The sequence below is a fragment of the Schistocerca serialis genome, chromosome 4 (genome assembly GCF_023864345.2).
Source record: "Schistocerca serialis cubense isolate TAMUIC-IGC-003099 chromosome 4, iqSchSeri2.2, whole genome shotgun sequence".
In the NCBI taxonomy this organism is placed as follows: Eukaryota; Metazoa; Arthropoda; class Insecta; order Orthoptera; family Acrididae; genus Schistocerca; species Schistocerca serialis.
The window spans coordinates 74203570-74229984 of NC_064641.1; the positions used below are offsets into that span (position 1 = coordinate 74203570).

Consider the following 26415-nt stretch of genomic DNA (forward strand, 5'->3'; position numbering starts at 1 on the left):
TCATTGGCGCAACAGAAAAGAGCTGGAAACTTAAAAATTTATATTTAGATTCCTTTTTCGTAATAATTTAGTAGAAACAGTATTCTGGATCTCACAAATTAAAATTTTAGTTGAAATTCATGATTTTCTGGTTTTTGTCTTAAAAATTAAGGAAGCAAGATAGATTAAGTTGACGAATAAATAAGGCTAGGATGTTTAAATTTAAGTAGAAGGGAGATCCGCTATAATCATAAAGATGTGAGAAGTTTCAACTGAATAACTATAAAACTATAGTGTTAGCGTATTTCCAAAGGGCAAGTTCAGAGCTCGTCTACTGCGTGTAGTGTAACTAAATTAATTCTCTCGCCTAAAATATTTGACTTAGCCACGTCAGACTTTTATTATGATTAATTACCTGTGTGCTATTTGCACATTTAAATTGAGAGCTTCATTGGCCATCAGCAAAGGAAGCAATGATTTATTCGATAACTTAAAGTGGTGCATTACTAGCCCAGCGGCTAGTCGGGAGAGCCGATTTGATCAGGCGTTCCCCTAGCCGTCCGCACCGCGGCTGTATATATAAGAATGCTGCGTGAGGAACAAAGGCCCCAGTCTCCAGACACTGATTAGCGCACCATCAGTGCCAGGAGTCACGTCGCATCGGTATCATTGCTATAAACAGCCTCGGATGCCGTAATAAGTTACTCAGGATACGCGTAACCATGAAATCGTTTTCGAGTGAAGTGTTCATTCTGGGGGACTTTAATGATCTATCTTCAGTTTGCGTATGTCGTATTTTCACGTGCCGCTGTGGGACAGACATTCTACCATAATTTAGCGTGGCGTTTGATGAACATTATCATCAAATTATGGCGAGCATTCACTTAAACCTTTAATTTGAACAGTTATAGTTGCATCAGCGCATTAGACTGTGAACTGCTCTGGTAGTTGGATTGTGTGGATTCTTTTTTTGGTCTGTGACTTTCAGAATATAGTGAACATTTTAGACAGAATCGTTTTTGATTATGAATCCCAGACAATCTCCTAATTCCTCAGAGCTATAAGCTGTAGCTATAAGTGTATTTCTCAGATGAAGTTGGCACTAGGAATTCTAATTACAGGCTTCACATTTTGCTAATCACTTTCTGGTTGCCAATATTGTAGTTAGAGAGCCAGTGTTGAGAACGGCAAACAACAGCATTAAATAAATAATAGGAACATTTATAATAACAATTATTCCACCCACTGCCCCACATATGTTGCTAATCGGCTGGGAAATGCATCTTTTCTACATTACATTCCACATTTATGAAACAATTAATTCCACCCGACACCCCACAGTATCACTCATGGAAAAATTCCTGTAGTAGTTGGTATTAGAGCTGCACCTTATTTAGACTGAAGTCAGCTGATAGGTATACCTGCTTAAAGGAAGTGCCTCTAACTAAGGGCTCACCTCCAGAGGATGTAATGCTTCCAAGTAGAGAAGGAATTAGCATATTTCATCAAAATATAAGAGGTATTAGAGATAAAGTTAGTGAACTGCTAATAGATGTTAACTCTGAAATTATTGGAATATCAGAGCACCACTAAAATAATTTGATAATTCAGAGGCTTCCTTTACCAGGCTACAAATTAGCTGGCTCTTTCTCAAGGAGTTCCCTAACTCCGACTTTAGAGCAATTTTACTTATGCTAGAGAGGGTTCTTGATTCACTTTGTAGGAAGTACCAGAAAGTAGTTATATGTGGTGACTTCAATATTAATTTTGTACATGATTGTGTAAGAAAAAGGATGTTGGTAGATCTCCTAAATTCATATGATCTGATGCAAACTATGTTTTTTCCAACTAGGGTGCAGGGGAACAGTAGCACAGTCACAGACAATATTTTTATTCATTCTTCATTACTAGAATGGCCTTTCAGACCATGATGCACAAATTTTAACACTAAAAGGTTTTTGTACTCAAACCAATGTTGTATTTAATTACAAACTACTTATGAAAGTTAATCCAACAGCAATAGAGAGTTTTTCAAAACTTGTCAAGGAACAAGAGTGGCAAGATGTTTATAGTGCCGATAATATAGATGATAAATACAATGCTTTCCATAACACATTTCTCATGCTCCTTGAGAGTTGCTTTCCATTAGAACATTGTAAATGGGGTACTTGCAGTAATGGACAGCCCGGTTGGCTGACTAGTGGGATAAGGATATCATGTAGAACAAAGCGCGAATTATATCAAAATGTTAGAAGTAGTCACAATCAAGCTACAGTATCCCATTACAAACAGTATTGTAAGGTGCTTAAAAATGTTATTAGCAAGGCAAAAAGTGTGTGGTATGCAAATAGAATAGCTAATTCACAGGATAAAATTAAAGCCATATGGTCAGTTGTGAAGGAAGTGTCTGGTCAGCAGCACAAGGCTGACGATATAAAGTCAGTTTGCAGTAATAATATTTCTGTTACTGATAAATCAGATATATGTACAGTATTTAACAACCATTTTCTGAGCATTGCTGGTAAATTAAATAAAAATTTAGTTTCTACAGGAAGTCATATAAATTTCTTAGCAAATGCCTTTCCGAGATTGACGTCTGAAATACTACTCTGTGATACAGACAAGAGGGAGATTGAGTCAATAATTAAACCACTGAAGACTAAGGACTCTCATGGTTATGATGGAGTGTCTAGTAGAACATTGAAGTACTGTGCTGCACATGTTTGCCCTGTATTTAGCCATATTTGTAATTTTTCCTTTAGGAATGATCAGTTTCCTGAGCAATTAAAGTACTCAGTAGTAAAGCCGCTTTATAAAAAGAGAGAAAGGGATAATGCAGATAATTTTAGACCTATTTCTATGCCATCAGTGTTTGCAAAAGTTATCGAAAAGGCTGTGTATGTAAGTTTAATTGATCATTTTATACCACACGATTTGCTATCAAATGTACAGTTCGGCTTTAGAAGTCGTTTGACAACTGAAAATGCTATATTCTCTTTTCTCTGTGAGGTACTGGATGGGCTAAACAAGACGTTTCAAACGCTTGGCGTATTTTTTGATTTAACAAAGGCATTTGACTGTGTTGATCTCACAGTATTGCTCCAGAAGTTGGACCATTACGGAATAAAGGGAGTAACTCACAATTGCTTCACCTCTTACTTTAGCAACAGGCAGCAACAGGTCATTATTCACAATGTAGATAATGGCTGTGATGTGGGATCTGAGTGGAGTACTGTCAAGTGGGGGGTGCCCCAGGGATCAGTGTTGGGGCCACTCCTGTTCCTTATTTATATAAATGATATGCCCTCTAGTATTATGGGCAACTCTAAAATATTTCTGTTTGCTGATGACACTAGCTTGGTAGTAAAGGATGTTGTGTGTAACATTGACTCGGTTTCAAGTAGTGCAGTACATGACCTCAGTTCATGGCTTGTAGAAAATAAACTAACGTTAAATCACAGACTCAGTTTTTACAGTTTCTAACATACAATTCAACAAAACCTGACGTTTTAATCTCACAGAACAGGCATATGATTAGTGAAACTGAACAGTTCAAATTCCTAGGTGTTCAGATAGATAGTAAGCTGTCATGGAAAGCCCACGTTCAGGATCTTGTTCAAAGACTTAATACTGCCATTTTCGCTATTCGAACGGTATCGAAAGTTAGTGATACTTCGACACGTAAATTAGTCTACTTTGCTTATTTTCATTCACTTATGTCGTATGGTATTATGTTTTGGGGTAACTCTTCCCATTCTAGAAGGATATTTTTGGCTCAGAAACGGGCGGTTCGGGCAATAAGTGGTGTGTGTTCACGAACCTCTTGTCGACCTCTGTTCACGAGTCTGGGTATTTTGACATTGGCCTCTCAATATGTATATTCCTTATTGTCGTTTCTTGTTACCAATATTAGTTTATTTCCAACAACAAGCAGCTTGCACTCGGTTAATACTCGGCAGAAATCAAACCTCCATTTGGATCGGACTTCCTTAACTCTTTTGCAAAAAGGTGTGCAGTATACTGCTGCATCCATTTTCAATAAGCTGCCACTCGAATTCAAAAATCTTAGCAGTAATCCACGCGCCTTCAAATTGAAACTGAAGAGTTTCCTCATGGGTCACTCCTATTCTGTCGAGGAGTTCCTTGATAAATTAAGCTGATTCTCATTGTATAACAGATAGCGTTTGCTTAAACTTATGGACTGATTTTTTTGCAGGTTCATGAACATTTATCTTTATCTGTTATTACTTTTATGTTGTAAGTTCATGTACTGACACGTTCCATGACCTTGGAGATTTGCTCCTCAATTTGGTCCTACGGAACTTGACGTGTAAATAAAAATAAAAATAAAATAAATATTTTGATATCTTGCTAATATCGATAACAGCAAAACTCATCGAAATTTTCGATTCCCTGGATGGATGACCTATCTACGTAAGTTTCTACGGAACTCTCAGTGCGCCTGTCGTACTCGTATTTATCCGCAGTTCTTAAATTTGCCAGCCGTTGTGGTCGAGTGGTTCTAGGCGCCTCAGTCCAGAACCGCGCTGCTGCTACAGTCGCAGGTTCGAATCCTGCCTCGGGCATGGATGTGTGTGCTGTCCTTAGATTAGTTAAGTTTAAGTAGTTCCAAGTCTAGGGGACTGATGATCTCAGATGTTAAGTCCCATAGTACTCAGCCATTTGAGCCATTTTTTAAAAATTGCTTGTGTGTCATCATCATCATCATCATCATCATCATTTAAGACTGATTATGCCTTTCAGCGTTCAGTCTGGAGCATAGCCCCCTTATAAAATTCCTCCACGATCCCCTGTGTGTCATTCATAAATATGATATGTGTTGCAATTTAACACAATGGAATGGTCCATTAAAGTCACTTGCCGTGTTGTGGGAGGAGGGACCGCCCGGTTATTTGGCCCAGGTAGCAGCAGTAACCTGCTGGCCCCTGGCACTGGTCACGCATTCTGCTGGAGGCCCCACAAAGAACAGCTGCGGACCATTCGTCTCCCCAGTATAATTAGCACACAAGCACACACACACAGACCAAATATACTGCGGGCTCCGGTCACCAGCAGCCCATTTGCTCCTCAGTGTTTACTGAGGAAGCGATACCCAACAGTCTCCACACACATACATCTATCTACCTCTTTCTTCCTCACCAATCTCCTCGAATGCAATAGTAATGCCATTCCCACTGAGACGTGAACGCGGCCGCGCTCTCCAGCGAGGTTAGTTATCGCTCAGAAACCATCACACGGGACGTGCTCGCTAACGTGTTCTGTGGCCGCTGCGTTTACCAATATTAGTTGGCGGTTACATCTCACGTGGAGCGCAAAACCCACGAAATTTGCTTCAGAAAATGAATATTCGTGAGTGAGCTGCGTCAGCTTCTAATGGGATTCTCTAAGATCCGTGGAGAAAATACCGAAGAACGTTGTGGAAACGTCAGTGCGTCCCAAGACGTTTAACACTAAAAGAGACGTTTAATTTGCAACACATTTAAGCAAGTAGGCATAGTTGCGATGGATTAACGTTTCATGTATGATTAAGGAATGAGTGTAAAGCAGATGGTGCACTTAGGTTCATTGGCAGGACATTTCGAAACTCTTATTCAGTTTACAAACGGTCTCCTAAACTGACTTACGGCCGGGAGGGCGGTGTGCTGACCACATGCCCCTCCATATACGCATCCATCACGCCTGTGGGCTGAAGGTGACACGGCTGCTGGTCGGTACCGTTGGGCCTTCAAGGCGGAGTTCAGTGTTATTCAGCTTACAAAGGAGGTTGCTCAGATGAAACTCTTGGCTCCCATTGCAGAATATTGCTCATATGTGTGCGACCAATATCAAAGAGGACTGACGGGGGATATTGTAGGTACACAAAGAAGAACACCACTAGTGGCCAGTGATTTGTGCGACGACGAGAGAGCATCAGGTAGAAGCCGAAAAACCTAAATTGGCAGAAGCTTGAAGACAGATAACAATAATCCAGCGAAACCCTACGCATAAAGATTGAAAAACCAGAATCAAGTGAAGACTCCTTTAGTGAGTTCCAGGTGACGGTTAAGACAAGACTGGGCTGATTACATCGCTCACAGGAGCATTTAAGCATCTTTTTCCCCGCTCCACACGTTGGCGGAACAGTAAGAAAACGCAAACGTCGTCCAATAGGGCTTTCCCTCTGCTGTGTACTTCGTGTGGTGTGCGTACTGTAAGACCTTCGGTACACACACCATCAGATTATTCGACTTGTCACTTTAACGAAGTAGGCGAGTGTCAGCAATATGTCTCGTGGTCTTATCGTGGCGTGTTTATCTCCTGCCGTTACGTCAGACGATAGAAATGCCACTTGCACGCTTAGAGTAGCAGATTGACGGTGACCAACTTTAGACAGAACTTGATTAATTTTCACACACATTTATTAAAATAGTAACAAGCATAAACCTTACGTAACTTGATTCTGGATGCTATTTACAATTGACAATCTGAAGATCCTTTGGTCTTGGTACGTTAATATTATTCTCACATATCTCTAATACTTGACGAAGTGTCTATTCATTTATCTTCATGGCTATGTACAGGAATATGGTAATCTTCTTAGGTGCAGACTGAAACTTGACTATAGACTGGTACAGACTAATGCAGACTGGTACAGACTGGTGCAGACAAATGCAGACTGACTAATCGGAGGTTTGTACATTCGTTATAATACCTCGCGCGTTCAGGTATCACTGAGCGAGTGTGATCCGCGAGGAGAAAAGGTTCTACGTTAGCAGCAATCTCATTGGCTGCGTTACATATTAATATGCGGATCGGTGGAAGCTGAATTTGGTTCGTCTCTATGGCAGCGCCATCTCGTAGTGCGGAGATGGACGAGCACTGCGCCTGCGCTGTTGTACTTAGCGGGGCGCGCTGTAGTGGGAAAGTTGTGTACGCGCCGACTACGCGGAACTATGTACACAACACTTCGCAATAGTTTGTGTACTACGGTTGCCTGATTGGAATCATCCACAAACTGGAAAGCAGTGCTGCAGCAGATATACTTCGTGGCGTTTCATCAAATTGTTGTATTTCTAAATTGTTTGACGCCAAATCTTCTACGTTAAACTCAGACGATGCTTTCATTTCTAAATGATCATTCGGGATACACGCGACGTTGCATAAGCAAAAATCTGGAGGTATCTTTCGAGTTCCTACCCTCATACCATTTCCCGAAATTTTATCACAAATAGTAACAAAAGCGACGTGTTGTTTTTATGCAATGTGATTCAGCTGTCCCTAGCGATGTCGTTTTATGCAACACCTAAGGTTACATCTGGCATTCAAAAACCGGGTGCGAGGTTTTCGTATTCTCTCGCTCGCTGAACGCCAACTATTAATTCCACAGGAAAAATGAACAGATCTTCTTTTGTAGGAAATATGACGTCGTTAAATTTTCTATTGGGATACGTTTTCGATAGAAGCAGTAGTCTGCAAGTTATTCAAGAAAACCGTACAAAAGTGAGCTTGAAACACATCTTCACCCTCACAATCATCCCTCACCAGTTAGGATTTCTAGTATATTGTTCGTGAGACTCCCTCTTGCCTCTGTAAAAAACATTCCGACTACAGGAACTGTTTCCTATGTTCGCCATTTTTTTCATCTCTGTTGACTGGGCTTTTACGCCACCAGCATAGTCGACTAATTCGTTAACATTAATTAAAACGTGCCCATAAGAATAATGAAAGAAACACGACTTTCGTAAACGTTACGCTAAAACTAATTACGTTGAATATTATATCCAAACTTAACCCTTACAAGCATACTAGTTTCATAGTCAGAAGGCGTGACGAAAACGACATCATTTTTCACTTTACTCCTTAAGACTGCTCGCAGATGATACTGTTTTCTATAAGAAAGTACCAACGCCAGAAGAAAGTATTGATTTGCAGGAAAGCATGCAGAAAATTGATTAAATGTGCAAGCTGTGGCAGTTGACCCTGAACGTAGATAAATGTAACACATTGCAGATACACAGGAAAAGCAGTCCAGTTCTGCAGAACTACACTACTGATGACAAATTTCTGGAAACAGAATCTGTGGTAAAATATCTGCGAGTATCTAATCAAAGCAACCTGTAGTGGAACGATTCAAATGTTCAAATGTGTGTGAAATCTTATGGGGCTTAACTGTTAAGATCATCAGTCCCTAAGTTTACACACTACGTAACCTAAATTATCCTCAGGACAAACACACACACCCATGCCCGAGGGAGGACTCGAACCTCCGCCAGGATCAGCTGCACAGTCCATGACTGCAGCGCCTTAGACCGCTCGACTAATCCCGCGCGGCTCTAGTGGAACGGCCACATAAAATAAATAGTAGGAAAAGCTGTTGTCGGACTGAAATTCTTAGAAAAAATCTGAAGGAAAGGTGTGGTGTCACCGCCAGACACCACACTTGCTAGGTGGTAGCCTTTAAATCGGCCGCGGTCCTTTAGTATACGTCGGACCCGCGTGTCGCCACTATCAGTGATTGCAGACCGAGCGCCGCCATACGGCAGGTCTAGAGAGACTTCCTAGCACTCGCCCCAGTTGTACAACCGACTTTGCTAGCGATGGTTCACTCACAAACTACGCTCTCATTTGCCGAGACGATAGTTAGCATAGCCTTCAGATACGTCATTTGCTACGACCTAGCAAGGCGCCAGTACCAGTTACTATTGATACTGTAATCATACCTCACGCCAGCCTGCGTGAGCTAAAACGCGTGCCTTTCGGCTTCCTCTAGTACCCGGTGTTGGCTCTCCTGCCAACCTACAACAAAATGTACGTCATTCACGAAGAAAGAGGCTTACAAGGCACTTGTTCGACCGATTCTTGAATATTATTCATCAATCTTGGATCGTTATGGGTAGTACTGACAGGAGAGATAGAGAAGATCAACGAAGAGCGGCGTGTTTCGTCACGGGATGCTTTAGTCTTGAGACAGCATTATAGGGATGTTTGCCGGCCGGAGTGGCCGAGCGGTTCTAGGCGCTACAGTCTGGAACCGCGAGACCGCTACGGTCGCAGGTTGGAATCCTGCCTCGGGCATGGATATGTGTGATGTCCTTAGGTTAGTTATGTTTAAGTATCTCTAAGTTCTAGGGGACTGATGACCTCAGAAGTTAAGTTCCATAGTGCTCAGAGCCACTTGTAACATGCTCCTACGTTCAGCAGGGGCATACAGGACAGCACCTGGAGGGGCGCTTCTTGTGGTAATGGGGATCTGTCCACTGGACATTAAAATCCGTGAGCAGGCCGCCTGGTATTGGGCGAAGAAGGAGAAAAGGGATAAGGTAAGAGAGATACTGGGGGTTTAGGCTGGGGATAAAAATGCAATTAAAAAGAGAGCGATCGGACTATGGCAGGAACAGAGGAATAATGAAGATACGGGGCGCAGAACCTATGAGCTGTTACCGGACATAGAGGAACGAGTGAAGCGTACGTACTTCATGCCTGCGAGAGGAATGCTGCACTTTCTTACTGGACATGGACCCTACCCGACATATCTATGTTGGTTTGGGAAGCAGGCTACACCCGCGTACGACTGTGGTGCTGTGCAAGGCACCTCAGAAGATGTGGTGTACGAGTGCCACCTCTTCGATGACGTAGCCAACGACCTACGACGACAACTTCCGAATAACGACACGTACCATCTGCTAAGGCATGACAACACCTTCAATCTCTTGAACAAACTGACAGACGAAATTTCGAAAAAAAAGTTCTTAAGAACTTTCTAAGGGAGAACCATTAATCAGTAAAAATTACACCAACTCAGATTCTGTGCACCTTTCCTGTTCCGCCGGGCCGGGACGTGGCCAGCCGCTTCACGGCTGGAATCCGCCTTGCTCTGGACTAGGGGGGGAGGGTGTACAATAACCGGATAGGACTACGCACCAATTATGACACTATGTAAAATTAGGTTAGATGTAGAAGACAGGATAAGGCTTTTAAGCATAGACTGCAGCGATACAAAGTTACTGGCCAGCCCAGTGCCAGGGGCATGCCCACTGGGATTAGCTCAGTGGGCCAGGCCAACATCCATCAGGTTTGTAGAGCACTGGCACACCTGTAACGCTGCAGGTAGCATAAGTTTTCTCGTAGATTAAGTAGATTAGGAACCACATAGCGGTAAGATCATAACTAAGATTTACCTGTAGTGTAGAACAGAGAGCTGCATATTTGTGTATGAAAATTGTGGTGTCACCGCCAGACACCACACTTGCTATGTGGTAGCCTTTAAATCGGCCGCGGTCCGTTGGTATACGTCGGACCCGCGTGTCGCCACTGTCAGTGATTGCAGACCGAGCGCCGCCACACGGCAAGTCTAGAGAGGCTTCCTAGCACTCGCCCCAGTTGTACAGCCGGCTTTGCTAGCGATGGTTCACTGAAAAATTACGCTCTCATTTGCCGAGACGATAGTTAGCATAGCCTTCACCTACGTCATTTGCTACGACCTAGCAAGGCGCCATTATCAATTGCTATTTATCTTGTGATGCATGTACCGTCAGACCGATGCTCACCAATTATGGATTAAAGTTAAGTATTCCAGAAGCTACGTACTATTTTTGCTACTATAACGACCTTGTCCTGTTCCAGACCTCACGCCATCCTGCGTGAGCTTAAACGCGTGCCTTTCGGCTTCCTCTCATAGTGGCTTGGCTGTCTTGCCAAGTCACAACAAAAATAGGGCCCACTAATGTAATCAGGTAGTGGGTTAATATGTATAATGTAATGAGTTGAATAAAGAATTTAAAAAAAAAAAAGTTCTCGGGGACTGATGACGTCAGAAATTAAGTCCCATAGTGCTCAGATCCACTTGAACCATTTTTTATAGGGATGTTTAACAAACTCCATTGGCAGACGCTGTGCATCACAGAGGGGTTAGCTATCGAATTTTGTGGGAAGCACTTTCCGGGAAGAGTCGGACAACGTATTACTTCATCCCACATCATCTCACGCGCCATTTGTGAGTTGAACAGAGTGTCGGGGAGGGGCGGGGGGAGGGGGGAGGGGGGACAGTTAGTGTTACCAGAAGTACCCACCGCCACACACCGTTAGATAGCTTGCAGAGTTTGCTGAAGACTTAGGTGTAGATGTGTCGATGTCGCTGGATAGAGAGTTACAAATTAACAGAATCTTCCGTCGGTTCTTGGTAGAACAACATTATAATAAATGAAAAGCGCCAGTTTGCTTTTGTTCTACAATATTACTTTTATTGCTAACCGGTTTTCGGCTTACAAGGCCATCTTCAGACATTTACTGAGTATTATCACCAAACAAGTTAAATGTTAGCAGACAACATTGGAAGAGAAGTAACACATCTAGACTCAAGTAGAAACATACAGTAAGTAACATCTTTGCAATGAAATAGTAAAAACTGAACAGTACATAAATAACAATGGAGCTAACAGGAAAACGTTTGGAACAAAATAGGAATAGCATGCGTACATAACAGCTTCTATTAATAAACAAAACTAATGAAATAGGATAAAATTAGTACTAGACAAGGCTGCATCAAGAGGTATGAAACATGGAGAGTGATACACAACCAATTAAAAAAAAAAGACAGTTGTCAATGTAAATACAGAATACATAAGGAACTTAAGCAATATCAATAAGATAAACAGAAATTAATAAATGCAGGAAAAAGGAGGTGTTTGAGGGAACCTACAGTTTGAGAGTGAGGTGGTACTGCATTTTAACATTAACATTATAATCAAAGCAGTGGCTGTGTAACAGTTTTCATTAAATAAATGAGAAAAGTAAAATATGAACAGTATTTGATGAGACAACCACAAGGGGAGTTAAACATGGACAGTAATACAAGTTAAAAGGAAACCCTTAACTATTGAAACTACAGCCTATGTGGAATACAAAGACAACTGCAACAAATAAAACAACTTAATGAATACAGGAAAATGGGAATATTTAGAAAGAGAGAGTGTGGGAAATAATGAACAAAAAAGATGATTCTATGAAGTTTAGGAGAGGGGAAGTGTTGAGTTGTGTCTGCCTTGTAAGCCGAAAACCGGTTAGCAATAAAAGTAATATTGTAGAACAAAAGCAAACTGGTGCTTTTCATTTATTATAGAGTTACAAATTGTTGATGTCCACTTTTTAGAACTGCGCAATTCCTCAGCCTTTCACACTGGTTCTCGCAGGTTACCGCGCTCGCCCGCTCCCTCCTCTGAAACTGTTGCTGTTGACGCGCTGTGCGCTCGCGAGTCGTGCTCCCAGGTCCCACGGCGCCTGATAGCCACCTCGCGTGAGGCAAGGCCGGCGAAAAGGCCAGCCGGCGCTGCCGCCACGCCTGCACCAACTAATTTCGCCGCTGCTAATTGAGCAGAGACCCTGCGCTTTGCGTTGGCGTGTCCTGGCACTACTTATCACTAGCCTGTGGGCTGGTACGATACTATCGCCAGAGCGCTAAACTGGCTGCCCGTCTGCGTCACACTACGGCTTCGTTAGTGTGCGAATGAAGCGCCGACACCTGTTTTAGTTTACTCCGCTCGGACCACCATGTAATTGGCGAAACTGGTAGTTTATTCAAAAGGTTGCGCGTCCCTTTGCACAGGCGAGAGTATACGTAGCTTAATCTCGGCAGCTGCTCCTTTTACTAGCTAGTCAAATGGTAACTCACTATTGCACTCTGTCAGTGCAGATGAAATAGGTTACCTTTGCTGATATCAGCTCATGCGATGTGCTTGTTCCACGTTGCTTGCCAGTTATGATGTGACCCTTCTGTTGCTTGTTTTAATGATTGATGAGCGTGAGTCTGGTGGTAATAGACCAACTACTTTCAAATTTCGGAAGTTACAAGGCAGATTACACGGATGAAGAGTCTGACACAGAAGTGAATACAATGAAGCAAACAAAAAATGGTTCAAATGGCTCTGAGCACTATGGGACGTAACTTCTGAGGCCATCAGTCCCCTAGAACTTAGAACTACTTAAACCTAACTAACCTAAGGACATCACACACATCCATGCCCGAGGCAAGATTCGAACCTGCGACCGTAGCGGTCGCGCGGTTCCAGACTGTAGCGCCTAGAACCGCTGGGCCACCACGGCCGGCTGAAGCAAACAAATCCATTGTTAAGTTCATATTCTCAGTTAAAATAGGGGAATTAAATGATTTTTCGGTATATTACACTGTCATTTGGCCTGTATAAAAGATAAATTGTATAAAATCAACAGTATGGGAATTGTGAGTAGGCCTTGATGCGAAGCACTTTTATGTTATTTGTTTATTCCCCAAACTAGTTTCAGTGACAAATATAACCATCATCAGTGGGTTCTTTAAATCTAAACCCGCAGAAAATAGCATAGTTATGAAACACAGTAATACATTATTATATTTGTACTGTTTGTTTTTTAAATATTGTTTTCTCTTAATACTTTCATACTATCATATTTATTATACGTTACAGTATGGTTTTAAGATTGTTGTCGCTGTTTGCGGCTATTTTCTGTGGTTTTCTGTTGCCGTTTTTCTCTGCAGATGACCACCCTTCGCCAAGCGATCAAATCCAAACGATCAGAGAATCTCACCCATGGGGTCATTCTGCTCCACGACAATGCAAAGCCTTATACGGCCAACACAGTTGCGGCATTCCTGCAGAAATTCAAATGGGAGGTTCCCGGCCGCCCTTCATACAGTCCAGACCTCTCTCCCTGTGATTAGGCTATTTTTGGTTCCCCCAAAAAGGCTCTGAGGGGCAAACGATTTACCTCGCACGATGACGTTCAGCTGTACGTGCGGAACTGGTTAACAACGAAGTCCCGGGAATTTCATGAGACACCCATTCACCGCCTTGTGTCACAGTGGGGCAAGTGTCTCAACAGCCAGGGTCAATACTTCTAACGTACAGGTATTGGTTTCTGTAATTATGCCTCCAGCTCGTTTCTTTTTGAACGCCCCTTACACACACATCAAAAAAGAGTTTTGCATCACCTCGGTTCCGGGAATTCCGGAACCTCTACAAAAAATTGGGAAAGAGAGCAACAACAAACATCATTTGCGCCCTTTTTATTGCTCATGAAAACCACACATGGCATGTTGTACCGCCATACAGCGAAACCTTCAGAGGTGGTGGTCCAGATTGCAATACACACCGGTACCTCTAATACCCAGCAGCACGCCCTCTTGCAATGATGCATATCTGTATTCGCCATGGTATACTATCCACAAGTTCATCAAGGCACTGTTGGTCCAGATTGTCCCACTCCTCAACGGCGATTCGGCGCAGATCCCTCAGAGTGGATGTTGGGTCGCGTCGTCCATTAACAGCCCTTTTCAATCTGTCCCACAGTTAATGTCTGGATAACATGCTGGCCATTCTATTCGAGCGATTTTGTTATCCTGAATGTAGTCATTCACAAGATGTGCACGATGGGGGCGCGACTTGTCGTCCACGAAGACGAATGCCTCGCCAATATGCTGCCCATGTGGTTCCACTATCGGTCGGAGGATGGCATTCATGTATCGTACAGCCGTTACAGCGCCTTCCATGACCACCAGCGGCGTACGCCGGTCCCACATAATGCTACCCCAAAACAGCAGGGAACCTCCACCTTACTGTACTCGCTGGACAGTGTGTCCAAGGCGTTCAGCCTGACTGGGTTGCCTCCAAACACGTGTCCGGCGATTGTCTGGTTGAAGGCATATGCGACACTCATCGGTGAAGATCACGTAACGCCAATTCTGAGCGTCGGCCGTTGTGGCCGAGCGGTTCTAGGCGCTTCAGTTCGGATCAGCAAAGCTACTACGGTCGCAGGTTCGAATCCTGCCTCGGGCATGGATGTGTGTCATGTCCTTAGGTTAGTTAGGTTTAAGTAGTTCTAAGTCTAGGGGACTGATGACCTCAGATAGGCTCAGAGCCATTTGAACCTATCCTGATCAGTCCATTCGGCATTTCTTGCGGCCATGTGTACCGCGCTGCAAGCAAAGATGGATCTCGCCACGGATGTCGGGCGGGAAGTTGCGCATCATTCAGCCTATTGCGCACAGTTTGAGTCGTAAAAGGACTTCCTATGGCTGCACGAAAAGCATTAACCAACATGGTGACGTTGCTGTCAGGGTTCCTCCGAGCCATAATCCGTAGGTAGCGGTCATCCACTGCAGTAGTAGCCCTTGGGCGGCCTGAGCGAGGCATGTCATCGACAGCTCGTGTCTCTCTGTATCTCCTTCATGTTCGAACAACGTCGCTTTGGTTCACTCCGAGACGTCTGGACACTTCCCTTGTTGAGAGCCCTTCCTGGCACAACGTAACAACACGGTATTGTCCGTCTAGGCATGGTTGAACTAAGACAACACGAGTCGTGTACCTCCTTCCTGGTGGAAAGACTGTAACCGATCGGCTGTCGGACCCTCTCCGTCTCATAGGCGTTTCTCATGCATGGTTGTTTACATCTTTGGACGGGTTTAGTGACATCTCTGAACAATCAAAGGGACTGTGTCTGTGAAACAGTCAACTTCTATCTTCATGAGTTCTGGGAACCGGGGTGATGCAAAACTTTTTTTAATGTGTGTATACCCCACGAAGCCTAGTCAAATTATTTAATCTTCGTAAGTAGTAAGAGAATAAATGCTACTCAATTTAGATAGACTAGTAAATTTACGGACAGTCATCTTAGTATATCATTTGAAGAGGAACGCATTTTGGTGGCTATCTATTTAATTTAGTCTTCAAAATGTATTAATTTGCCCTGTTTGCCTCTCTACAGCTTTAAAAGTAAATTAGTGGTGTTATGACTCCCTTGAACCCCATCCCCTACCTTCCATAACTGTCACTGTCTACCAGTCAGTTATTCCTACTCTCCGCAAGCCATTTTCCTGCGCGTGGAGGAGGCTTTCTGGAACCATTTTCATTATTCCCCTCCCTCTCTACTTCCCTATCCCATTCCCAAATGGTTCGTGGGAATAACAGACTGGCGGAAAACCTCAATATGAGCTCTAATTTCCGTGCTTTTAGTGTCATATTTTGCGAGACGTGTGTTGGAGGAAATAATATGCTGCCCTACTTCACTTGGTACGCTACTCTGAATTTTAACGTTAAACCTTTTTTTATGCAAGTACATAGCATGTCTTACAGCGGGTGGCACAGGTGAATCTCCTTATTTGTCTAGTGCTTACTGAGCAATCTTGCAACGAAACCCCCGCTCTTCGTTTTAGGTTCCCCATCTCACCCATTAATCCATTTTGGTAAATTGCTTGAACAACGAGCAGCATTCAAGAATAACTGATCGAACGAGTGTTTTGTTAGCTAATTCTTTCATTTCCTTAGGATTCTACCTGTGGATCACAGCCTGGCATCTCCTTTTCGGGTCATAATTCCACTTTAGGTCAATCTTGCGGCTAACGCTTTTGTTTGTCGCGGTTTATCGCAAGTGGCGTAATCTACGTTCAGAATCTATAGGCAGTCCTTGCTCCAAGAACCGATCCTCTGCATATCTTCCTGCCTTTCGCTACGGTCTTCTGGTGTTGCGAGCTTCCTATAGGCAACAGGGTCGTTTGTGAGCAGCATAACGTATCTTCCGACAGTATCCATTAAATCATCGTTTGTAACGGTGCTGTAAGCCTCCGTTGCGGCTACACCGTAATGGTTCATCGTGTTAATGACATGTTACGTTCAGTCTCCAAGGAAGTCCTGGAGCCATCTCTGACGATGTGTCCCATGTTCGTTTCGTAACATCGCATTCTCTTTCCGCATAGTAACATGTTCAACGCTTCTTCAAATTTTCTAACAAAGACATGGCAACGTTTGTCTCTGAGTAAATTCCCGATTTTTATCAAAGATGATAAAACACGCAAATATTATATATCTTATGCAGTACCAATATTTTTAATCGTGCCTCTTAAGATGTCTTGACGCAAATATTAGCTCGACAATACTTCGTAAGTATTCATATGACACAGCTTCAGTGGAAGTATTAAATAAAAAGTGACATCTGTCCAATGCAAAAGTGAAGGAAAACACATTTAGGTAATTAACTCGAAGTATCTTTGTTTTGCATAAACAGGATAAACCTCTTCCTGCAGTAAAACTGGGAACGTGCATAATGTACCTACTATTGAACATCTAAAACTATTCAAAAAGCGCGCATGTATGGCTGTTGTAAAGATACACGTATTACCATCTCCACAAAATTCTAATAAACCAAATTTCATTTGTTTGCGTAGGCTATATATGTAAGTAACGAGAGCATTAATCTTAATGTAGAAACCTGGGGGCTATTAGCTGTTTGCGCACTTACATTACCCAGCAGCAGTAATAAGAGTTAACAGGAAATTACACGCTGAAATACGTGGTTTTGTACTGTGCTAACACTTTTTAGTCATCAGTCTTCTGGCTGGTTTGATTCGGCCAGCCATGAGTTTCTCAACTGTGCCAACCTCATAATCTTAGAGCAGCACTTATAACCTACGTCCTCAATTATCTGCTGGGTGTATTCCAAGCTCTTGTCTTCCTCTATAGTTTTTACCCTCTACAGTAGCCTCTAGTATCATGGAAGTTATACCCCGATGTCGTCACAGATGTCTCCCTTCATCTTTTCAGAGTTTCCCGTATATTCCTTTCCTTACTAAGATTGCGCTGAGCCTTGCCAGCCACGTGGAGTGGCCGTGCGGTTTGAGGCGCCACGTCACGGATTGCGCGGCCCCTCCCGCCGGAGGTGCGAGTCCTCCCTCGGGCATGGGTGTGTGTATCATTCTTAGAATAAGTTAGTTTAAGTAGTGTGTAAGTCTAGGAACCGATGACTTTGGCAGTTTGGTCTCTCAGGAACTCACACACATTTGAACATTTTGAACCTTCTCAATCTTTATCTTGTCATTCCACCTTATTTTCATCATTCTCCTGTAGCATCACATGTCAGATGCTTCGATTCTATTCTGTTCCGGTTTTCCTAAAGTGCATGTTTCACTACCATACAGTGCTATTCTCTGTGGTATCGGTAGCTACAATGCCACAACGTAGGTGCGCTCTGCTAGTTTGGCACTACGACACCGACACCGATGACAGCGCCCTCTAACCGACGCTGAGCAGCTCTACGAGCACCGCTCCGGATTCAGCCCATCTGATGCCGAGCAGACGACCAAGCAACATTGTTTCTATTTCATAGTGGGCTAGCCACTACAGACTTGGTCTGTGTGACTTCTGTGAGCTTGAGACACCCGGCTTCGCACCTACGTGCTCCTCAGTCCTAAGTTATGTATTCATCTTCTTGCTAAAGTAAAGGTGATTTAAATTCACACTGCAGTACCGAGAGTTCTACCACACCTGCTCCTCCTAGCTTCTTACATTCGGCCTACCCTTCAGTTTACAGGAGCAGACACACGCGCCGCCTTCCAGGCGGGATACAAATTTCTCCAAACGTAATTTCTCAGGAATTTCTTCCTCAAATTAAAGGCTATGTTTGATATTAATAGACTCTTTTGGCCAGGAATGCCCGTTTTTCCAGTGATAGTCTACTTTTCCGTCCATCAGGGGTTATTTTGCTGCCTAGGCAGTGAATTTCTTAATTTTGTCTAACTTGTGATCCCCAATTCTAATGTTAAATTCTCGCTGTTTTCATTTCTACTGCTTCTCATTACTTTCATCCTTCTTCGATTTACTTTCAATTCACATTCTGTACTCATAGGCTGTTCATTCCATTCAGCATATCCTGTAGTTCTTCCTCACTTTCACTCATGACAGCAATGTCATCAGTGAATCTTATCGATAAATCCCTTCATCTTGAATTTTAATCCCACTTTTGAACCTGTCTTTTATTTCCGTCATTGCTTCTTCGACGCATAAACTGAACACCTGGAGCGAAAGACTACATCCCTGTCTTCTGGCACTTAGATCTTGGCCTTCCAGTCCCATTCCTCCCATTGGGTCTTGTACCTTTTTTGTTTTACCCGTCTTGCTCTACTGCTTACCCCTATTTTTCTCGGACTTTCGAATATCTTGAACCATTTCACATTGTCGAACGCTCTTTCTGGGTCTACAATTCCTATGAATGGTTCTTGTCTCCACTATCAACCGAAATTTCAGAACGTCCTCTCTTGTACCTTTACCCTCATAAGGCCAAACTCTTCGTTACCTAACAGATCCTCAATTTTCTTTTCCTCTATATATTATTCTTATCAATAAATTGGATGCATGAACTCTTAAGCTGATTGTGCGACAAACTTGTCAGTTCCTGCAATCTTTGGAATTGTGTGGATGATGTTTTCGAGAAAGTATGATGATTTATCGCCAATCTAAACTCCAACAAGAATAGTAGTTTTGTTGCCACTCCCCCCCACCCCAATAGAGGCCTTCAGTAAAATCTTTCCACCTATCCGCTCTCTCCACTGCATTTAGCACTGGAATTCCCATTGCGTACATTACGTAATCGCCCTTACTTCTTTTAATTTCACCAAAGATTGTCTTGATTTCTCTATCTGCTGCGTCGGTCCTTCCGAGAATGATTACTTTTTTTGATTTCTTTACGTTTTTCATGCTGCCACTTCGCTTTAGCTTCCCTGCACTTCTTATTTACACTACTGGCCATTAAAGTTGCTACACCAAGAAGAAAATCAGATGATAAACGGGTATTCATTGGCCAAATATGCTATACTAGAACTGACGTGTGATTACATTTTCACGCAATTTGGGTGCGTAGATCCTGAGAAATCAGTACCCAGAACAACCACCTCTGGCCGTAATAACGGCCTTCATACGCCTGGGCATTGAGTCAAACAGAGCTTGGATGGCGTGTACAGGTACAGCTGCCCATGCAGCTTCAACACGATACTACAGTTCATCAAGAGTAGTGACTGGCGTATTGTGACGAGCCAGTTGCTCGGCCACCATTGACCAGACGTTTTCAATTGGTGAGAGATCTGGAGAATGTGCTGGCCAGGACAGCAGTCGAACATTTTCTGTATCCAGAAAGGCCCGTACAGGACCTGCAACATGCGGTCGTGCATTACTCTGCTGAAAAGAAGGGTTTCGCAGGGATCGAATGAAGGGTAGAGCCACGGGTCTTAAACATCTGAAATGTAACGTCCACTGTTCAAAGTGCCGTCAATGCGAACAAGAGGTGACCGAGACGTGTTACCAATGGCACCCCATACCATCACGCCGGGTGATACGCCGGTGTGGCGATGACGAATACACGCTTCTAATGTGCGTTCACCGCTATGTCGCCAAACACAGATACGACCATCACGATGCTGTAAACAGAACCTAGATTCATCCCAAAAAATGACGTTTTGCTATTCGTGCACCCAGGTTCGTCATTGAGTACACCATCGGAGGCGCTCCTGTCTATGATGCAGCGTCAAGGGTAACCGCAGCCTTGGTCTCCGAGCTGATAGTCCATGCTGCTGCAAACGTCGTCGAACTGGTGGTGCAAATGGTTGTTGTCTTGCAAATGCCCCATCTGTTGACTCAGGGATCGAGACGAGGCTGCACGATCCGTTACAGCCGTGCGGATAAGATGCCTGTCATCTCCACTGCCAATGATACGGGGCCGTTGGGATCCAGCACGGCGTTCCGTATTACCCTCCTGAATCCACCGATTCCATATTCTTCTAACAGTCATTGGATCTCGACCAACGCGAGCAGCAATGTCGCGATACGATAAACCGCAATCGCGATAGGCCACAATCCGACCTTTATCAAAGTCGGAAACGTGATGTTACGCATTTCTCCTCCTTACACGGGGCATCACAGCAACGTTTCACCAGGCAACGCCGGTCAACTGCTGTTTGTGTATGAGAAATCGGGTGGAAACTCTCCTCATGTCAGCACGCTGTATGTGTCGCCACCGGCTCCAACCTTGTGTGAATGCTCTGAAGAGCTAATCATTTGCATATCACAGCATCTTCTTGCTGTCGGTGAACTTTCGTGTAGCACGTCATCTTCGTGGTGTAGCAATTTTAATGGCCAGTAGTGTATTTCATGCCTAAGTGACCTGTATTTCTGCACTCTTGTATTTCCCTGCAAATTTTTCTATGATTGCTCTTTTTAGAGATGTTCATTTCTCTTCTACTGACCTGCCTACTGAGATACTCATTATAGCAGTAGCTACAGCCTTAGAGAACTTCAAGCGTGTACCTCCATTCCTTAGTATTTCCGTATCCCACTCCCTTACGCATTGATTCTCCCTGACTAGTCCCTTAAACGTCAGCCTGCTTTTCATCATTACTAAATTGTGATCTAAGTCCATTCTGCTCCTGGGTACGCCTTACAATCCAATATCTGATTTCGAAATGTTTGCCTGATCAATATGTGATGTTATTAGAATTTCCCCGTGTCTCCCGGCGCTTTCCAAGTGTACCTCCTCCTCCTCCTCCTTGGAATTTTCGAACACAGTGTTCGCTATTAATAGCTGAATTTTTTAACAGGATGGCAATGTACGTCAGTTAGGGGAAGTGCCGATGGACAAAGAACGGGCTACTGACTCACCATTTCTCGAGTCATCTTTGTGGAGTCGTGAAGACTACTTGTCGCTGAGCAGACACGCATTCAGCCTCTAATTTACTGTAAACAGTGTAATGAGGAATTGCCAGTATTCAGGGGCCTGACAGGAACGAGCATTCGCAGTGAAAAGAAAAATCTAGGAACATTGGCTCTACAATGCATCCATTAAGAGCCATGAGCACTTCTTCATCTTCGATCGTGTGTGACACATCTCTTTTACTGAACAGGTGTTCGTAGCTCTTATAGTATGCATTTTAGGGACCTTGTTTATGAGACGATATTTTTCTTGTTTTGGTCCATACTACCTCCTCGAAAAATATGCAAAACGAAGACCTTTCAGTAGAAGAGATTTATTTCACAATATGGAAAATGAAGAAGTGCTCATAACTCTTAAGATACGCATTTCAGAGCACATGTTTACTGGACATGTTTTTCTTCGAAAAATCGTTCTTTTCATACCCCTCAATACTGACTATCCCTCCAGGAACACTCTGCATAGAGTGCAATTGCTGAGTCGCCGATGATATCACAGCAGTACACCGTCATCATGGAGTGTCTTAGCTAAATTTCTACAGGTATTTCCTCGCCAGCCAATGGTATGATGAAATGGACATCGCAACTTGGCTTGGGTCGTTGGTTAGCTAGCGAGAATAAGGAAGCAGCTAATTAATTGCAATACGAGCTGTTGGATAGTAACTTAATACAGCAGTTAACATTAAATGGCATCTACAGGAGAGGCACAAAACTGCTCACTGATGTTACTACTAATCTTAAATGTTTTTGTCATCGGTGCTGGGCATACAGTGAATACGTTCGCAGGACGCTAGCATGCGAAGTCAAGTTTAGTTTTGTAAAGCCAAGCTCTCTCGACTGTGCTGTTTTATTTGAGTAATTATTGGATTAGCTAATGCACTTGGTTTTACGTGTTTCCTTCAGTAAGTACTGAGTGTATACCGACTGCGCGTTCCATGTATCAAAGTCTGTTCATATTTCACTATCATGAAAGTAGAAGCTGGTACCAGATAAATTAACATATTCAGTATTCGACAAATGCAGTTTATATCAATAATAAGCAGTTTTATGTGCTGAAGTGCTATGAGCTGTGAAAGAGACAACAAAACTGACTCCGAAAGGCAATAAGCTGAATTCATCGTTATGCAGTAGACGCACTGTGGTGATGTAATTCCAGTGAAAACAGTTTCTTCCGATACATGCGACGATGTTAAAATGTTAACTACGCAAAGTTTACATTTCAGTGACACATGAACTCTTGTTTCTCGCGTTAATTGATGTAAAGTGAACTGGTTGAAACCGCCATTTGTAAAGTGAAGTGTTGCCCACACAAATACTCAAATGACCAGCCACCGCACTGCACGCTGCATCCTTTGTGCAGTGCAGTTCAGCCATATATATTTACTTACTGCGTATTTTTTGTCTAATCGTTCTATATTATTGTGTGTGCTACGTGTTAAAATCATTTGTTAATGTTTATGCCGATTGTCGGAATTGCTTTATTAATTTGTCCCATTTGTAGGTTTATTCTCAGTCCTCACCATCTTGCAGTTAGAATGAAACTGTGATTACAGCTAGCTACCTACACACTCATCAGAACGTAATGACAACGTATTATTTTAAGTCCAGCAGCTCATATAATATTATCGTTAGGTATATAGCGCAAAACATTATCGAGCAGCTACTACAGGTTATCGTTACTGTTTCAATACGATGAGTCACGCTTGAATGAATGTCATTCCTAACAAGGAAAGGACAAGTTAACTGAAACGAAGTGGTAGCATCACAGTGTGTGTGTGTGTGTGTGTGTGTGTGTGTGTGTGTGTGTGTATGTGTGATACAGTGAAATAACAGTACGTATCGTTACTGTTACAGACTGGAGCACTCGCCAATGCAGACGAACTAAGCAGTCAGCTTTGCCTGTGATACAGCCAGAACAACACGGTAAGCTTCCAATGTAAGCTTTTTCTTCACATTCGGCTATCTGAAGGTCCACAGGTGACACTTCTGATTACAATTAACTCCTGTAGTTTAGTAGCGAGTGCTTGAGTTAGGCTGTAACACATCATATTTCCGTAGCCAGTTTTGCGACTGAAGTCACAAAAATATCATAATATGAAACTAGTTAAATGTATGTGAGTATTTCAAGACATATATCCTCGGTTGTCTTACTGAGATGGCCCTGAAGGGGATATGCATCACTACGAAAGAGATATTATTTGTAAACCTTAAGGTGCATTTTAATTGCTATTTCTTTACCGCCAGGAAATATTCACCTCGTTAGTTGGTGTAACACTATGCAGTACGCTTTTACTTTCCATTATTTCGATTTCAACAGAGTCTCCAGCTACTCCAAATTGCCTGAATGTTACCATTATATCACGATGGATGCCATTGGATGAATGCACAGAAATAGAAACAAAACAAATTGAAGTTTCCTTCAACCAACGGCAGTCAGTGTTGCAAACTATCTAATACTTCTATTATGCAGATCCCACCTGAATAACGTGGAAGTGATCCTATGTATTTGCTGAAATCGGTTGTTTCAATAAAATTTCCAGCGTAGCTGCGTAATGAAATATTTAGAAATTCCTGAAGTTCGTTGCTGTTAGTTCACGATTCGACGTGAGAAAGAAAGGTACAGTGTCTGGTTAACTTTTCGCCAGAAGCAGTGTCATGGTGACACATACGCTGGATAAGAAATGGCTGGCCCCGGTATGGGGTGGTGAATGCTATTGAACGGTCTCAGAGTACACACATGCCTGATAAATTGACGGTGAGAGAGAGAGAGAGAGAGAGAGAGAGAGAGAGAGAGAGAGAGAGAAAGCTCTGGTAATGTGGTATTAGTCATCGTGGTGACACTAGACCACAGGATGAGCATGTCACTTCATCTGATCGCTGTCAGATCGTAGATACCTGAATCACGAGACATTCCGTATCCGACATCCTGTGAACACTCGGTTTCATATGCTCCACTGTGCTTCGTACTCACTCCGACTGAGAAAAAACTGCCACCGCCAAAATTAGCAGGCAAGGACGGTTGATGATAGGGGTCCTGTATGTCGTATGAATGTTAAAGTAACAACAAATTTAGGCTTACGATAAGGTTGCATTACGTCTCTGATATTTTTTAATATTTGTGTTCATTCTATGTTGAGACAACTGCTAAAGAAACTAGAGTCTTAGGCCCATGACTTAACCAACGAAGTTATCTGATGACAACAATCTTTGTTGATGATCATCTTGCAACCGACAGCAAGGACACTGTTCCATCCTTTCAAAGCACAGGACCCAGACCCACGCAAAACTGTAACAAACGACCAGAAAACAGAGAAAGTGACTGAGTTCACCTGCTTTGTAAATAGCACCTCCTTCACAAACGAAAAAGCCGGCCGGAGTAGCCGAGCGATTCTAGGCGCTACAGTCTGGAACCGCACGACAGCTACGGTCGCAGGTTCGAATCCTGTCTCGGGCATGGATGTGTGTGATATCCTTAGGTTTAAGTAGTTCTAAGTTCTAGGGGACTGATGACCTCAGAAGTTAAGTCCCATAGTGCTCAGAGCCATTTGAACCATTCTGAACAAACGAAAAAGATACAGAAAAAGTTTCAATTATTCAATTATATTAATGGGACCGTATATAGGATCCTGAATGAAAAGGCGAGGAAAGAGTTCTTCAAAACAATGGCAATACTATCGATATGTATTTCTGCAGGCTTTCGTGGCCGTTGTCACTGAAGTTGAAATCTTCTGGGTTATAAAGCCGCGTCATATTTCCTCTAACATGATCGACGTTTCGACCCCCCTGCTGGGATCTTCCTCATGATCTTCCGGTGTCCACTGCTGCTAGAACACCGTCAGAGACGAGTGTCGCGTCCTCTTACAAAGGGGAGTTTTCCCGCGTTCGTGCTGGAGAAGTCGTAGCATTGGTTAAAATTCTTATGGCTACCGTTGCTGGGCCATAGTCATAGGCTAATATTCCCGTACTGATGCAGAAGAATGGGCGTTGTTGGCTAAACCCATGTGGATACTATTGGTGGCCCGTTGCCACTGGATAGAAAGGCACTATTTCACAATTACTCTGGAGAAGGGTTATTGGTTGAAATTCCTCCTACTGCTATTGGTTGGCCGTCATCATTGGCTAGATTCGAAACGGACAGAGCAAGAGTGGAGGAATGTTTACCCAAAATATTATTGTCCGCCGAGGTGACTAGCAGCAGGTTGTTTATGTCACTCGCACACCGCGGCCGCATGTTCGCTTCCTTGATGGCGGGAAGCCACAATGCCGGAAGCCTATAGCCGTCCTCTCTACTGAAATTACATGCATTCTAGGAAGTTTCAACCGCTTCTCTGATCTTTCTGCCATAAATGTTTGTTTTCTTAGCCAGCACACTACGTTATTAAAATCGAAGGCAGAGCCACATTTCTCATGATGCTCCGCTATTGCCGATTTTGCACTCTGTTTTAGCTGCATGTGTCGTTTGTGTTCCTTAATGCGTTCTGTAACACTTCTTCCCGTTTCGCATAAATACACTTTGCCGCAGCCACATGTCACTTGATAGGCGCCTGCATTGTGGAGGCAATTGTGTGGCATCTACTTTCCGTCGAAAGAAATCTTTTATTTTGTTTTGACCAAAGAAAGACGTCTGAATATCATTTTTCTTTAGAAGTTTGCTTATGCGGTCTGTGGCCCCAGAAACGAAGGGTAACCTAACGGAGTGAGAAGGCGGTTCCTCGTCATTCTTACTAGCGCTATTAATATTCCGCCAAAAAGCCCTGTCGATTGAATAACTATCATCGCCATTTGCCTTCAATGTCCTCTTTAAAAAATTCAACTCCGATTCCAAGTTGTCGTCATGGCTGATACGGAAGGCACTTGAAGAAAGAGTGTTTCTTGCTTCTGGGCTGAGTGGTGGTGCGAAGTGCCATCTAAATACCTGTTA

At 43.2% G+C, this 26415-nt stretch overlaps 1 long non-coding RNA gene across 1 annotated transcript in view; it reads left to right on the forward strand.

Annotated features, from left to right (window-relative positions):
- LOC126474153 (uncharacterized) overlaps positions 1-26415 on the forward strand; it is a 487756-nt gene that overhangs the window by 291873 nt on the left and 169468 nt on the right. The window contains exon 3 of the long non-coding RNA XR_007586578.1: positions 23349-23417. This is a non-coding gene — a long non-coding RNA (uncharacterized LOC126474153). The remainder of the gene's footprint in view (positions 1-23348; positions 23418-26415) is intronic.